This window comes from Aphis gossypii, chromosome X (assembly GCF_020184175.1).
Source record: "Aphis gossypii isolate Hap1 chromosome X, ASM2018417v2, whole genome shotgun sequence".
Classification (NCBI taxonomy): domain Eukaryota; kingdom Metazoa; phylum Arthropoda; class Insecta; order Hemiptera; family Aphididae; genus Aphis; species Aphis gossypii.
Genome location: NC_065533.1, coordinates 25936173 through 25951459, shown reverse-complemented (window position 1 = coordinate 25951459; position 15287 = coordinate 25936173). Strand labels below are relative to the sequence as shown.

The window sequence follows — 15287 nt, the reverse complement described above, 5'->3', positions numbered from 1 at the left end:
ATGAATGTTTTCAATTAACTCATTAAAACAAGACATGGTATTATACAGTCACACGTCGTTAAAATATAGGTTTATTTGTTAAAGTTTTTTTCATTTTAGTAACATCAAAAAGAGTAAAAACGAACAAACATTGTTATCTGAACTATATAAGTGACAATATGGAAATTTCAAACTGATCTAATAAAATTACGAATTTTAGATCAAATTATACCTACGCACATTGTATTGTAATTTACACGAAAAACAAAAAAATATTGTCAATATTCTAAAAAATGAATAATCATCTGTAAATAAATTAAACTTCTTTTTGTAAATTATTATTAATTTGAAAATGCATAGCGATTTTTAATTATTATTCTTATTCGTTTCTTCCTATTATTCTACGATAGTAGATACGAGCGTATTGTGTAAAAAATATATATTTCTTGGAATACAAATCAGTGTCAGAGAATTACTGTCCGGTAAGTAAATCACAAAATAATAGAAGAATAGTAGGCTATATATAGGCATGACGTCTATTAAAAGTGTATAGAAAATTCAATAATATAATTATAACTACCAGTTTTAATAATAATTTGACGAAAAAATATAACACAATGACCTCAAATCGTAACAATCATTAAGTCATTATAGTTGCATAAGTTAAATTGCTTATTCCTCATAGCTATTACGATGATAAATTAGAATCTGAAAAATGTTATTATAATTTATTTACATTAACTATATTATATAAAATTATCATATTGCCTAAATTATCTATTTATTTATTTTTTATTATTATACAGAACTTTAAAACCTCATCAAACAGTTTTTAGTCGTAATTATTTTGTGTTTTTTTGAAAAAATCTCAATTAATATAATATAAGAATAATTCTAAAATGAATTACAACTTTAAGAAATAATCAAGAAAAATCAATTAATTTATCTTTATAATTAAATATATTACATTTAAATATTTTTTACAAGTTCATTGGTTTTACGGATAATTTAGTATAATGTTTTATGGATATTGGAATTTCAATCTAGAAGGCTATTGATCAGTTTCTATTTGTTTAATATGAAATTCGAACCCTGCTGTGGTATACGCTTAAATATAGGTATACTATTCGTATAATATAATTATAATATAATTGTAAACGTAAACTAATGAGAGTTAAATTTTTGGTTGATTGGTATAAAATTCAATTTAAGTCATAGCTACAAGATTAAACGCTTATAGACTATAGACATATTCACTGTAAGTCAAATTACCACGATTTGTCGTCAAATTTTGTAACGTGTCGTTGAAGATTAGTACCAATATGGCAATAAGTTGTTAATTATAAGGGCTAAGACTATTGACAACTCATCTACCTACTCTTCTTTATCAATGTTTTAAATATAATATATAAACATTACTTTGAGTTACTATAAATTAAGCCTATTTATTCGTTTAAAATTGCAATTATTATCAAAACCAAAAATGAATTATACGTTGTATCTAATTTGCTAACACATAATTACAATACACTGTCTTATACGAATAATTAAAATATATATAATTGTAATATGTTAAAAAAACAAACAATTTGATACTATTTAACGGCTTTGATCATACATGAAATTCAGTTCAATGGTGCATTGAGAAATTTTGCTCTCCTGCAATTTGTATGGTATGGCAAAGATGAGTGATGACACATACCTACGCCGATGTAAGAATAGAAATATGTATTTCTTTTTGTACTGTACAGATTTCATTTCAAACGATTATATTTCATTGTACACAGAAAAGGGAAAATCGTTCCCATATGTGACAATTTTGATTAGATACTTTCAAATTCGGGACTGGTGTCACTTAAAAAAGTAGGAACTACATTAAAAATGCATTAATATATGTTCATTTTTTTATTTTTTAATGTTTAATATACATTACACACTATTGTAGCACCGGTTTTACTAGTGTCTTATTAATATTTATTAATCCAACATGACCCGTTTTTATTACTACTGAGTATTATTAACCAGTTCAACTATTTTGTAAGAAAAAACAATCTTTTTTTTACCAAATAATTGATAAAATTACTTATTAAAACAAAAATTGTATCTTATATATTGTATTATTATCTTATATCCTTAGATTAATTACTTGTCTATAACAAAAAAAAGTTTTAACATATTTTATCAAATATATCAAGAAATAAAAATTAAACTAAATTAAAATAATAATCAAAAATAAGTCCGTAAATACATTAATTACCTATACAGGTACACGCACCTAGGTCCTATTGACATTTTTTTTTTTTTTTTAATTAATAACTAGTTATTGAAGATTTACATATCATTATATCGTTCTTTCTCCAGTGGTGTCCCTTAAATAAATAATATGTATGTTCTATAATATAATATTATTTGTTTTGTCGTGTAAAAGAACCCTGTGCCATGACTATATTATAATAGGTAGGTACTATAGAAACTACAATGCATGATATTAGTGATGAAATCCATACGCTTAATGTATAGTCATTCTAACACTAGAATAAATAATATTGTATAATATTATTTATAGACCTAAATTGTAAAAAAACATAGATTCTAAAAATTGTAAGAAAAGTATCTAATAAAAGTATTATACAGTATAGAAGTATAGTATAGTATTTCAGTGCTGATATCAGATTTTGATTCTACCGCAGTACTACTTGAGCTTTAACTATACTAAAAAGTAATAGCGATATCCTGCCATTTTTTGCATCTATATAGTACATAAAAATATAAAATGGAGTTTTTTTACTCTATGTAATCCACTATGATAACCTTTTAAAAAAAGCGTGTGGTCTCCAGGACGTATCGTTAAAGGCAGACCAAAGAATTCAACATCACTGCATGATGTGACTAACTCCGATGATGTGTAAAAATCTTTCTCCTAATATTTTCACTGCAAACCGTTGTAACATTTCAAATATAATATATTTATTGTAATAATTATTTTTTTTTCCAGTCAAAGAAGATTCCTAGTCATAACAATATTGTTTTAAAATAATAGAAACAATAAGGTGTATTCACATAGAGTTTTTCATTCGATGAGTTTATCAAATTCAAAAATGTCATTCGTAAGTATTACAAGAACTGATTCTGTATACTTTACAAATAATAATAACTGATGTGCAAAATAAAATAAGACTGTCATTACCCATTACACTATGAATAAGTATACATACATTAAATTACATATTATAAATTTTGGGAACCTTCTAAAACTAACTGTAATAATGTTTGCAGAAAATAACAATCTAATGATAATTTGATGCCTTATAAGTTATGATATTAATTTTATATTATTAAATCTTTGTGAGTTACAATAATGTTAGTCGAATTAAAGTGGTTTTATTATTTTTTTTTTCACGACTTTAATATAACCTCTCAGGTGAGTACCCAAACACACATATTTCCCATATTGTATATTATTATTATCAAGTTAACGCCATATTAACTGAAGAGAAAATAGAAAGGTAACATCACAATCATAAAATCATAAATGTTTCCGGCCATCGAAGAACGCGTAACCTACTTCAAAACGTACAATGATACATTATACATAAATAAAAAATAAAAATAAAATAAAAAATTCAATATTCCATTATGTTTTCAATCTTGAAAACGCGCAGGAATACGAAGAATAGGAAAATTAGTAATTTTATTTTTATTAATCGAACGGGTTTTCAAGAATAAACCGTAACCGATTGACAACGAGTAAACACATTACGATGTGATGTGTATGTGTATATAGTATATCTATATATATGAATGTGTGTATAAAATATTATGTATAGGTATACACCGATGTACATTATAATAATGTTCACATGGAATGAAAACCGTGAAAGTAAGACATAATATAAGAATAATATCAGAAGATGCATGTATATATTATTCATAATTTATTTTTTTTTCTTCTCGAAAATACGAACGTATATATTGGTCGACATCGGCAAATGCGCACATGTTTGCGGTTAAACTAGTGTATAATAAATGTATTACTGTATCCGTGTATGTATATTATTGGGTATTATATAGATATGGTTTTCAAGTGAGCGAAAGTGAAACAGATCAAGAGTAAAAAAAAAAAAAGAAAAAAGAAATGAAAAGAAAAGAAAAAGAGATAACAATCATTTATATTAATAATAATAAACCACATTTTAAAACATTGTGATTTTTACTAAATTTGTGTAACAATGTTTTGACATTTTGGCGGTTTTGTTTTCAATAGGCACGCAATTATCCACATTGTACATATTATATTATTATACCGACTTGACCGATGATAATATGGTACACATTTTTTCGTTATTGTCATTATAAAATCAGCTCAATAAATTTTTTTCGCTATTTTTTCCGCGTGCTACCTGCGTTAGACAGTAGTACAGTATATGTGACTGAATAAATTACATCGACGACGGCGACAAAATAATAATAATAATTAGACACAACGGTTTTGATGGAATTGGAAAGACAATACCGATCAATTTATCATGGTGCGTTACTCGCTTTTACTTTACCCTCGTACGATTTCCAACATTCACAATAATTAAAAGAAAAATCAATCCCGACATTATATTGTTGTTAATAGAGATTTCCGTTATACACATAGTTTGTTTTTGGGCGTGTGTGTGTAAGAGCACGTGTAGATGATTTGCGACTTATACGATTTCGTGGAAAATAAATATAAAGGATAAATATTTTTATTAAATTTATATTTTCGTATATGTACAAATATACAGACAGTTAACCAATTTTCATTTAAGAACGAATTACATGAATTTAAATAAGTTAATTATTCAAATACTTAGTTATTTTAACTAATTTTTAAACTTGAAGTATATGAAGTAAAAACTAATCAAAACCAGAATACAAATTCGATTACCTATATATTATGTCAATTTTTTCTAATATTTACTATAAACAAACTGTACTAAGAATCCGGTACATCAATTTACTATGTTACGCGTGACAGATAAAACATACGTTATTATGTTGGTGTAATGTACCTACTATTGTATAGATGTTTCACTAAAATAATTTGTAATAAGATAGTTTTATAATCATCAAAAAATAACTGAAGGTTAAATTGAATTGAATTTTGAAAATTTTTATCGCTATTTCTCCGGAACAACTTTTAAGCTTTAACAGTATTATAACACTTTTTCATCAATAAAAAATAATACATCATTATTATTGTTATAAAATACCTATAGTCATTATTTATTTGCGCATACATTTCACGTTCAAAAGTTCGTTAAGAATCTAAAAATATGTTATATTTTCATACAACAACGTTTCAAAGCTATTTGAAAAGCTGTATTATTATAATATTATCTATGTTATTGAACAATATATGTTTTTCGCACAGTAATAATTTTATTGTTTTATACACAGGTATTATATTATACGTTTTCTTTTTATTCAAGAAAGAAATTAATTATTATAACTCCTATTTCCTAGTGTCACGATTTATACTGAATAAGTTCTTATTCAAACATACTGTTCTTAATAAGCTAATTAGTAATTACTTTTAAATGCATAATCGATAATTATATTATTTGTGTTGTTTGTGATATGATTAAATTAAATTAAAATGAATAATCACGGACCATGTAATTAATAACTACTAAATGACGATACTTCAATTCAAATATTTCCACAATGCAATTTAATATTAATTATATGAATACGATCAAGATTTATCACAATAGTTTCGTATTAATAAAAGCAGACATCATAATATCCGATGACTATGTACAAAATATAGCGCGTAATACAACTTTGAAACAAATCACTCGTTTACTGACTTACTGTACTACTTTCAGCAAAAGGACTATAACAACTTCTATATCTTAAAAAATGTTTACTGTTGTACTTAATACAATAAGCAAAAAATCATTTAAATCGTTCACTATTCTTTGTAAGTCTAACACTAACAAATCGATATAATGATACATATTCTGGACGTCAACTATAAATTATAATTGTAAAAACAATGAAAACGTAATCGTTGTACTTGATTATATTATTTTTTTGGTTATATTACTTTATACGAATATTATATTGTCCTTTGTTACCCTAAAGCTCTTCGCGTTTATAATATACTGTCGTGTCTTATAATATTATAATTTACATTAATTGTTTGTTAAATAAAAAGTTTATGAATTGAACTATGATTAATTATTTATTTATTTAAATCTATAATAATAAGAAATTATTACAATAAGAAATACAATAGGTACGTATCTGAACATCTCCGTTAGTTCAATTGTACAGCCTATACCTGCTATTTCCTACTGTGTATAGCGCACCTAGTGCAAGCTACCTCTTTTATTTAATTAATTGTACCAATATTTAAATAATTTTGTAACCGCGATGTTTAATTAAAAAATGACGAAAATACACTTACATACCTATATAATATATATGTATTTATATGTCTTAGACGTTATATAATTTAAAAAAAAAAATTGTAATTGTTTTAAATGATGTGCATGGACAGAATATTTTTTAAGAGATCTGCATTTGTTTGCTCTGCCTTCGATGTGATGGCGTGCATAATGTTTATCATTAATCATTATTATTAATATCGTTTTGGTTGATTTGTTTACTACAGTAATTTCTCTTTTATATCCAGAACGTTTGGTATTGCAACCTGCAGTTTTATTCGTTTTCCCCGGATTTTACCAAAAAAAAAAAATAAATAAATAAATAAATAAAAAAAATAATGTTTTGTATTTGATGAACCGGCAATGTATAATAATATTATGTTTATACCAATTTTCACTTATGTTATAGCTAATATCACTAATCGCACCGCATCCATCATCTCTCTTTATCCACAACACTCGAGCAATAATATTATGGATACACCACAGATACACCATAAGGCATACACGTTCTATGCACTGCTACAATAATAATAGTAAAATAATGCAGTCGATCATTTTAATACCGGTTTACACGGCGTATATGACGTATCTCGTGCTCGCAGTAATTAATCATAATAATAGGTAATACTAGTTGAACTCCGTTATAATATCAAAATATCCACACATGCCCGTGTACAATCATAATTGCAGTTTGAGTGTTATTTTTTTTTTTGTCGACAGTTTATCTTAAGTTCAGTCAACTCGACTGTCACACGTTTATCTATATAATATAATAGCAATATATAATATTATATTATGGATACACCATACAGATACACCATAAGGCATACACGTTCTATGCACGGCTACAATAATAATAGTAAAATAATGCAGTCGATCATTTTAATACCGGTTTACACGGCGTATATGACGTATCTCGTGCTCGCAGTAATTAATCATAATAATAGGTAATACTAGTTGAACTCCGTTATAATATCAAAATATCCACACATGCCCGTGTACAATCATAATTGCAGTTTGAGTGTTATTTTTTTTTTTTGTCGACAGTTTATCTTAAGTTCAGTCAACTCGACTGTCACACGTTTATCTATATAATATAATAGCAATATATAATATTATATATTATATAAACATTAAACGAGTAATGTTTACGAAAAAAAAACCAAATCGTTCTATACACAAACATGATTATTACGAATCGGTATTTTTTTTAAGATTACACAGATTACTCGTATATTATGTATACAAAATAGTTAACTTAATTTAAAATAGTTCAATCGCTGTGACAAAAACTATTAAATACATATGTATACTTAAGCGTTATGTACAATGCGCATTATATATATACCTTATACATATTATACAGTATTATGTACCCGATTTAAATCACGCGTCTATACACTTATATCGGATTACTTCACAGTATATATATATATTATAATTTATAACGAAGAATTTAATTATATTATAGTGTACGGTTTTGTGAGGGGAATTCAATGCAGGTATATAATGTTACAATAACAATAAGTGAGCGTGCCCTTAATAAACATAATAAATTAATAACACTATCGCACGGTACGCGCCACGCGAATAAACGACGTAAAAAAATAATAATTTAATATTATATCACATCCAACATTCATAATATTATCATAATATAATCCGTCGACTACTCAATACACCTATAGTTGCGCATACTTTATTGTATAATATTTGTGAAGGTGTAGAATAGATGGAAACCTTGGAAAGTTCATGAACTTGTTTGGTTATCTGAATAAACCTATATAAGTAGGATGAAAATAAACAATGAGGAATTACAGTGTAAACGTCTTAACACATTTTAATTTTTTTATTATTTACTAACTATTTTAATTATTCATTCTACAATAAATTAATTTGTCTTGTCCTGCATTCCTGTTAAAACGTAGTGTTAACTTTGAAGTTTGAGTCGATCCAAACTTCTAATATAAAGTTCAAGTTCGTCAACACTGTAAACAATACAATATTTTCATTCATACAAAATACAATGTTTACTTTCAACGAGAATTCTTAACGAGTATTACCACCTATACGTATTTTAAACTTGTTCAAGGTCTGAGTCTCTGACGAGAACGTAGGGTATCCTCCACACAATGGTATTGTGAGTTTTATAGTTATAATCGAATCATTTTTTCAATACGAGAAACTCGTAATTAGGACGTTCTTGCGGGTCGTATCGTATTGTATAACAAACAAAACCGCCGTTAGCGTTTCTATTTTCCCAGCGAAGACGACGACCCAACGACCATATAGATATAATACAATGACAAAAATACGCGTAAGTAATATGTTTGGGACCCGACCTATCTGTTTATATTATATATGATTTTTTGATGTTAGAAAAAAAATGAAACGGGATCAGTTGCTCGACAATTGTCGTCACTCGTCACTCACCGTCGGAACGGATCAAGGACCGGATGGGTGACTATATTTGATGAAAACGCACGTGCAGACGACAGTAAATGACACAATGACGACCGTACCACTATATTGGTACAATTAGGGGACTTGCTGCAGTAGTCCACCGGAACACAAATTTGTCTCACCCTCTTACAAAATGTTTTTTTTTTTGCAGTTCTAAAAGTTTTGCTAGGGAACTATACACCTAAACGCCGCCTGTATGCGCTCGCCCAGTTTAAATAAGTTTCCAAACAATTTACGGAACGGACGACGAAGACGAAGTCTGCCGGTCACCATTGCCATTATCGTCGCCGTTGTCGTATGTCCATCATCACACACGCACATGATAATGATGCCGCGAGAACGACGCGTACACGCACAAACTAACACACGCGTGCACATAAACGGGTAACGTGCGAACGTCGACCGTAAAGCCACACGAATACGTTTTATGATATTATATGGGACACTGTGTATATAATATAATGATCGTAATGATAATAATAATCATGACGTGTTGTTTGAATGTCTTTATTTTTTTTTTTTATACGCGTGCTCTAGTGCTCGTACAATCATATTATACATATATTAGGTGTACACATATAAGTGTCTGTTGTTAAGACAGTTTCTAAATCACCCGGTTAATATAAGGAAGATGCTCTATGCATATGTACATCGCTGGTTACTTAGTAAACATGCGTTTACGAATATCCAGTGTTATCTGATTCGAGATGAATACAAAATAAAATACGTGGGCGAGACCACGTATTCACACCTTCTGAACAGACTCTTACTATAAATGTATAACTATAACATATAGTGACTAACGGCATTGCGAATATCCGTCTTGGATCCTTTCACGTTGTATACCTATACCTAGTCTTCCGATACTGTCGTGTATGCGTCTTACAATGCTCAACTTTCTTCCACTCCCATTAAACCGCCCCGCATCCACCCACGCTATAATAGACATGGGATTGTTTTTTACAACAGATTGAATAATTATTATATTATTATTTTTGTTAAATACTACAGGATACCTGTAGTATCTGCATAGTATCTGAATACTGCTGGTTAATGGATGTAGGTTATAAAAAATTATATTTTTCATATTCCCCCGAAATAAATTATCAATAACAACGATGATAATATAATATATAATCATATTAAATAATTTTGCTTTCTTTTCTGAATCCTTTTGGGGATGTATTTTGCTATATTTATTAAATGTACTAATAATAATATTATTAATTACTAAGTTTAACAATTTTTTAACAATCTTGTAATCATTTGTAAGTAATACGGTACGGTTATTAGTACCTATACATGCTAACTGTTATTTCTTAATCTAAAGTAGGTATATGTCGTATTGGTATAATAACGTATAAAAACATAATATCATATCAAATTTGATACTAGACTATTCTAAGAAGAAATATAAAATGATTTCATTCAATTTCCCTTTACAAATAAATATTTACTGTCTTTTAAAACGTTAATATTTGTAAAAAAAAAAAGATTCATATAAGATTCTAGATTTTTTTTTTTACAATTATTATAGTAATTATTGAAAAAGTTATAGAATGAAAGGTTTGTTAATAAACATTTTTCAAATAACACCCATTGAAACATTAAAAATAGATAATACCTAAAAAAAACTATTCCTAAAGAATAAGAACAATTTAAAGAAAACATTTCGACATTGTAATTTATAAATAATATTTTTATATTATCTCCCTATCAATAATTAAAATTCTTTATCTATCTACTGAATGATGAAAAGTAAACTAAGAAAATTTATTTAACGAAATCACTAATCAAGATATTAAAAATATTTAAATATTTACATTAAAATTGTTGTTTTATAGAAATATCGGTACTTATGCTCAAAAAGTATAAAATAATATACCTATGTCAAAACATAATATACTTTGTATGTAAAATACTTATAATATCTACAATTTACCGAATACCTACTTAAAGTTATATACACATTTGTATAAATCATACTATAATAGTAAATTATTACATTTTTTTAACAATGCTTATTTGAAATTCGTCACTTTTTAATGAGTCTATTATTATCAAACATATTTAACTACTGAGTACTAAAAAAAATATATTTTATTGGATAAAGGCCTTCATAAGTATTCCAATTTTTACGGTATAGGTACCAATGTGATTTCATTGTAAATATGAATAGATGAAAAATGTATGTACAGTTATTATTATTTTGACGTGTCAATGGCTAGACCCAAAGATTCTTGGATGGACGGACGTAAATTATTATTATACAATTGTACTACATAGATTTCAATTTATTTTTTTCAGCCACCGTCAACGAATAATGATTATAATATGTTCGAAATAATCAACTAAAATATTTATATTTTAAAAATATCAATAAAATATGAATATGTTTAAAAAATTACCTCTGTTCGGTATTCTATGATATAATATTGTATTAGTTATTAATCGCATATTACTGTTAATATTCACAATTCACAAATAAAATACTTCATTTTTTTACAAAAAAATTCATACGAAATAAAAAGTAATGGATTTTATATATTATGTAAAAGACTCTATATTATATATTATAATATACTTAAACGAGTATATACAATATAACCACCTACAGCTTGTAATTTTAATTGTATTTCATTAATCAAAATTTAGGATTTTTTTCTATGAATTTTTGCAACATTCAATTAAAAACTACTTTGATTTATATTTAAAATAATCATTCGGCCAAAATGTACCCATTACTTTTCAGCCAAAACTTACAGTTCTTTTTTAAGCAATTGTTTCTTTTCGGATTGCCCAGTTTTCTTTAAAACTTACAAGCTTTGCAATTTTTAAATTTAATTTTAAATATTATATTATAAGCATTTAATAACTCTGGCTTATCTTATTTCCGATTAACCAACTGTAAACGAAATTAAACTTACAAATATCGAATAATTATATAAAATAAAACTTAATTTTAATTTTTATCATATAATATAGAAGGCATATTTTTTTCAAACAGCTGTATGTAATAATTATGATAATTAAAAATCACATTAATGGATATAATCATATTTAATTAAACATAAAAATTGACTAGTTCAGATATTATAATAATTGTAAATTTTAAAGTAAACTGTGCTGATCGAAAAGTGTGACGCCTTTACGGCTTTACCTACCTATGCGGCTATGCAAATTACAATCTTGATATAATTGAAACATAATTAGAAAAATATATTAATAAATCAAAAAATTCCCTTTACTTATATTAGTTATAATTATAAACCAAATTATTTTTGAAATTAAAGATTGTATTAAAATATATAACTAATTTTATAATTTGAAAAATACAAATTAAAACTGTAGTTAAAAACGAATACCTTTCCACCAAAATTAATAATGTAGGGCAATATTAATTACCTATATAATGATATAGTGTAGATGGTGACTGTATCAAACTTGTCTATAGAAAATATCTCACAAAAAGTATCACTGCAACGGTTTTAAGTTTTCTGTTTTAATTTTACACTGTAATTATTATAAATTAAAGTGCAATTTTAATGTTCAATTCGTGTATATTCAACATTCATGTACCCTATAATTTTGCCTATAATTTAAATTAAAATAGCTAAGTGATTGAATTCTAGTTTAGTTCGTGTTATGAACAACTAATAACAATGAACTTTGTATTAGCTATAAAGGTGCTTTTAACATATTATACTTAAAATTAAGCTTTAAACATTTAAATTAATATTATAAGACGATTGAAATACAAATATTGTGGTACCTAGTAATTAAAGTGAAAATAACGTTGGGTCAGATATTTCCAGCATCGATACTTCTGAATAAAATATTTAGACAATGTTAATTAATATAAATTAATTCCATATTGTTACTAAATAAAAACACAATAAAATTACGTAAACATCAAATTCGTATCAATTTAACCATAATATTGTAAATTATAAAAATAAAAAAACAAGTTGTTTTAAATTTTATAAAATATCATATTAAAAAAAAAATGAAACAGAAATTTATTCAAATACGTACTAATCATACTTGTATACTTAAGTACTTAAAATTTGTTTTCTTAATATTTTACTAATTTACCCATACAATATTACCATTTACCGCGTATACTATTATATATTTTTATGGATTGTAATAAATTTTATTTGAATTCGTAGGTATATAATAGTTATTAAAAATGTTGATATATTTAACAAAATTTTCTCGCAATAAGTAACACAGTATTAACTTAGCTTAGCCTCAAAATCCAGTACAGATTTTATTTGGAAAATAATTAAATTTAATCAATTATCAGAATGCTTGATTCTATTGTTTAACTTTTAATGAATAAGATTCAACGTGTTTGCATTAACTATAAATATAACTAGTGTAAACACGTTATTGAGTAGCTATTTATTTACTAATACTGCGGGGTACATTGTAGATGTTAAACATTATACCAAAAGATGAGATGACGTTATGCAGTGCGATCGAAATTTTATACACAAACAATTCAATTATTATACACGTATATTATTGTACTATAGGTACACTCGTCTCTTGTTATCATTTAGCGTGACGCTAGTACGCTACGATGATGTGCAATTGCCAATGCACTGAGACGGAAGAAAAATATTCAAAAATACAAATTCTAATTATATTATAAAAAAGGAAAAATTAAATAAATAAAAAATAAAGAGTATAGGTATATAATGAACGTTTTGTTTAAATTTTGGTTTCTTACCAGTCACCGTGCTCCAATTTGTATGCGTTCGGAAGGAATCGACTGCACGAGGATCCGCGATCTAATTGCAGTGCGCCGGGTGATTTTACGTGATTTTGTTCATGTTTTCCCGTCGTTCACAGACGATTTTCTTTTGTTTCCGAGCGACGATGCGGGGCGGTTCGCTCTGACTGTCGCCACTGCAGTGTTTTATCGGTTTCGGGAACGCTGGCCGAGGACGTGCAGCGGGAGGAAAAGACGACTTTGGGGAAAGAAACGAAAATCAAAAAAAAATAAAAAATAAAATAAACGAACGAATGTCGATTTGGCGACGACGGGAGCAATAACAGTGTCCTGCAGCAGGAGTCGACCGAAACGCAAGACTCGTATAAAATGGGACAACTCGCTCTCTCGGTTAGTCGGTTTACAATACCGTACAGACGGACGGCAATAATAGTATTAAGTACTGCAGATAATAATATAGTATTTGTTTTACGTCGGTTTACGCGTCCGGAGCGGAACGGAGCGGAGCGCGGATCGTACAGCGGCCGGCCGGCTAGTGACGACGAGAAAATATAAAAAAGCCGCCGACGGGTGATGACGATTTTTTTTTCCGGGGGGAGGAGCCGACCACCGTGGTATTATACTATCGGATGTATGCGCGTATGTATATAGAGAGGCAGTAGGGCGGTCGGTTTACGAGGCACGCGTATAATGTTATTATTTTTTTTATATATATATATATATTATTATTATCGTACGCATACGACATGTATGCGTTGAACTCTCCGAAATGGGAAACCTTGAACTGAACCGCGCCACCGAGTGTAACCGGTCTGCGCGCGCGATTGCCCTACTGACTCAGTCCGACGAAATCCGAACGGAATGCATGACGCGGCGGCGACTCGACGGACCGCCGCCGCGGGGAGGGGAACCCGTGGCCCGGGCGGTGGGGGTACCGGTCGCGGCGCGCGGAAGAATTTTTTTCGCTCGATCGGTTGGACAGATGATGACTGTTGGCGGCGTTTTCTCCCGCTCGGGCACGCGTAAAATTATTTATTATAGATATATTGTATTTTATACTTCTTGTGTACTTAGACGGTACTTATATACTTGCAGCGTATATTATAGATGTAATCGGTTTACACGCTCCCGCCCCGCATACAGGGCGATTCGGAAACCCAGCTGTTTTTTGGACATTTTTTTCTACCAGTCACTGGTGTGGTTACCCACTGTAGACCCTGCAGCAGACCGAAATAATATATATATTGTATATAGTATGCGTGAGCGTGATGTTTAACTCCGTACTCGAATCGAATACGTATACGCACGAGATCGTTGGAAATTGTGGTTCGTCGGGTTTAGCCGTGCGTATTGTGTATAATATTTCGATATATTAGGTACCTACTCTTACATTATAATAATATGGAGTCGATTTAGTCGAATTTATAAATTTCTTATAATATTATTATTCACGATACAATCTCGATGTTGATAATCCTGCTTGCATTCTTAGAATTATTGGTACGACTATATTAACATATAATAGTTGGGCTACTCTAAAAATAGGTAAAAAACTATATATTTCAATATTTGTTAAACTATGAGTACTAATAACATTATAAAAAATAACATTTCTTAAATTAATTACCAAATTTACATTAAAAACTCGGTAAAACATATAAATATGATTTAAAAAT

The 15287-nt window shown here is 28.1% G+C and overlaps 1 protein-coding gene across 1 annotated transcript in view; it reads right to left on the bottom strand.

The window, feature by feature from the left end:
• Positions 1-14431, bottom strand: part of LOC114124125 (serine protease filzig) — a 43998-nt gene extending 29567 nt beyond the window's left edge. The window contains exon 1 of the mRNA XM_050205737.1: positions 13609-14431. The gene's annotated coding sequence lies outside the window, so the exon portion shown is untranslated. The remainder of the gene's footprint in view (positions 1-13608) is intronic.
• Positions 14432-15287: the final 856 nt, after the last annotated feature.